The following is a 3543-nucleotide window of genomic DNA, read 5'->3' as shown; positions in this document are numbered from 1 at the left end:
GAAAGCCACTCGGAATACGCAGGTTTTGTATTAAAATTTAATTAAAAGTATTAAATATTATTTAACAAAGAAAAAAACTTTTTCGATTTTTAAATTAGTCCATTATATTTTCAAGTCCTCAGTCATCATCATCGATTATTTAATCACACATTTGAAAATTCTCTAACAATTGATAGACGTAACCTCACAAAAAATAATCCAATGATGAAAACCACATGACTTTAGTGAACAATTCTCTTTACCAAAACATGATACCACACCTCATCATCGATTATTTAATCACACATTTGAAAATTCTCTAACAATTGATAGACGTAACCTCACAAAAAATAATCCAATGATGAAAACCACATGACTTTAGTGAACAATTCTCCTTACCAAAACATGATACCACACCTTTGGTAAATTCCATGCACAACATAATCAAAACGACGCATGGTTTTTGGCACTGTCCTGTGGAAACCATATACCATTTACATCCATATTTTGGCACGATTCCGATTTTCGGGACAAGCCTATTTGACAATCTATTTTAATAAAAACAGCTATTTTAAATAACTTATTCCTATGCACTCTATGTCAATATAGCTTTGTTTTCGAGATATAGAGCGTTAAAGTTGAACATTTTTATATTAAAATTATTAACAATAAGAACACACGCCATCTAGCGCATCTTTTTGTTATTTATTGCTTTGGTAATCAATGTTTACAATCAAGTTTTTGTAAGTGGAATCAATGTAACAACTATTAACATCGATATTCTGAAAAGTAAACAATGATATATTCTAAAGAGATCAAAGGTGTAGATCCCCATAAATCCCCAATTTACACAACTATTTAAGGCTTAGAGTGTTGAAACTATCCAGCAAAATACACAACAATCCTAACTATTCTTTAGCTCTGCTTAGAAGAATTTAAACAGATGAAAGAATACTTTTAGATAGTCATGCTGAGATACTTTAAACAAAATGAGGTGCTACAATAAAAATGATATAGATTGTCAGGTTTTCTCAGCAAGGATCAAATATAACTGATGCTAACTGCTACAGAGTTCATTAAATCGCAGTTTACAATTTAATTTTTCTTTTGTTCTCATTAGTTTAAATTTTAGTATCAAATTCAAACTTTTCTGTCTCTTTAACGTTTAGCCTGCGAATACGTTGAAGAACCTATTAGTTCGGGTTTATTACGTATTGGTGAAAGCGTGGAAGAACCTAATGGTTCTGGTGTATTCTGTATTGGTGAATACATGGAAGAACCAATTTGTTCTGGTGTGTTCCGTATTGGTGAATACGTGTAAGAACCTATTGGTTCTGGTGTATTCCATATTGGTGAATACATGGAGGAATGTTACGAATGTACAAGACAATAATCAGACCGGTAGCTGCATATGGCTCAGAAACATGGACAATGACGAAGGCGGACGAAGAAGCTTTAAAAATCAAAATTGATGCAGAAACTTTTCAAAGACAAAGAAATAATGAAATTGAAGAACTGCTTAGAAACGAAATTATAGTGAGATACATTAAGTCGCAAAGGTTCCAATGGGCTGGTCATATAATAAGAATGGGGTCGAAGAGAAATCCGAAAAGCATATTTAACGCAAACCCGATGACAAGCAGGCACAGAGGTAGGCCAACAACAAGATGGGATGAGAACTTGTACGGTGATGCAAGAACGATTGGAATACTAAACTGGAAGTGAAGATAGGGACAGATGGGGGCAGATGGAGGCAGATCGTGAGGGAAGCCAAGGTTTATACTGGACTGTAGTGCCAAATAAGAAGAAGAAGACATCGAGGAATTGGTTTTTTCCGAATTGGTGAATATGTGGAAGAACCTATTGGTTCTGGTGTATTCTGTATTGATGAGTACGTCGAAGTTTATTTGGTTTTACTAATTCTATATTTGTAGGCTTTTTTTAAGTAATTAGCGCGAGTTATAATTTATGAATGTCATAACGAATGTCTTGGTAATCTTCAATTCATAATAAGTCAATATTTGTGGTTTCTTCAGGAAATATTTTGAGATACCTTTTTATGGGTATTAATATGCTAACAGCGCATTTGTTGCAGAATGAGTACGTGCTGCCATAAAAGTTCTGATGTTTTTTTAGTTCGAAAAGTTTTAAAAGAATAAAAATAAGATATTTAACAGCAACAACAATGAAAGCGGTAAAAAATTAACCGCTTTTTTATGCAGTGACAGCGCAGGCGTGCCTCAAATTTCAAGTGATTTTTAAATGAATTCTGTTAAGATACTTAAAATGCGCAGAATTTTATTGAAAGAATGAATTGCAAGCAATTTTTAACTTTTTCAAAAGTCTTGAAACAAAGGAACTCAAATTAAAGATCGTTGACATTTAAGTCTACACAATGTCTTTCGAAAATAACAATTTTCAAACCTAATTTTTGGTTGACGCAATTGTTATAAAAATTACCGAAAAATAGGTGTGCACAAATTAAGTCTTTTTTATTGCATAAAATTAAATAAAAATAACACTCTAAAAAAAAGCTTTATTGGAATTTAAATAATATTGTTTTTCACTCTATTTTTTTCTTTCAGCCGTAAATTAAGGGCCACAAACATGAAAAAGGCCAAACGATGGCTTCTACCGATAGCAGGTGAGTTGCTTTAAAATAAATTAACAATTGTTCAGTTGTTAATTTAGGTATTCAATTGTGTTCAATTGTTCTTAGTTGATTTGAACTTAAGCACAAATTTAAATATATTAGAATATTTATTCTCAATTCTAATTTTTAGTTTCTAAAAATTACGAGTATCTGTCTAATAAATTAGAATTAGACTCTAGAATCTAATGTTAGAATCTAAGATCTTTTGGACTACAAACCCCATTTCAAATTACAAAGGTTTTTGAGGTCAACCTCATAAAATAATTAATTTTCAATCAATGATCAAAACTATTGAATCATATCTTCCCGTGTATACTCTAAACTTCTTTTTAAGGCTTTCAAAACCAATATCAATTTAATCTAAGTTAGGTTAGATTAATCAGTCCGGTCATAAGCCATACATAGATCATTGAAACTCTAGCAACATCAAATGAAGAAAGACCTTTATGTAAATTTGTAGTAGGCATTATGTAGAATGTCGACGACATTAGTTAGGATATTGTTAATCTATGTCATAAGCCATATATAGATCTTTAAGACTCTAACAACATCAAATGAGCAAAGACCTTTGCGTAAAGTAGGTATTTAAGGAGTAATCTTAAATTCAGAACAAACGTCGACCTACTACATAATAACATACATAATACTACAAACCTACTGCTACTACCTACTACTTTTTGTAAAGGCGTTGCTACAGTCTAAAAGATTTATGTATGTCATAAGCTATACATCGATCTTTTAGACTGTAGCAACATCAGATGAAGAAACGCCTTTACATAAACTAATAGACAGTTGCAGTAGTTTTATGTATGATGTCGACACTTGTTGTGAATCTAAAAAGTAATTGAAATTCCTTTTTAGAGACATACAACATCTTCTCAAAGTATATAGCCCTTAACCATTTTAATAAT

Source organism: Teleopsis dalmanni, chromosome 1 (assembly GCF_002237135.1).
Source record: "Teleopsis dalmanni isolate 2A chromosome 1, ASM223713v2, whole genome shotgun sequence".
Taxonomy (NCBI): domain Eukaryota; kingdom Metazoa; phylum Arthropoda; class Insecta; order Diptera; family Diopsidae; genus Teleopsis; species Teleopsis dalmanni.
Note: the sequence above shows the minus strand (reverse complement) of the source record.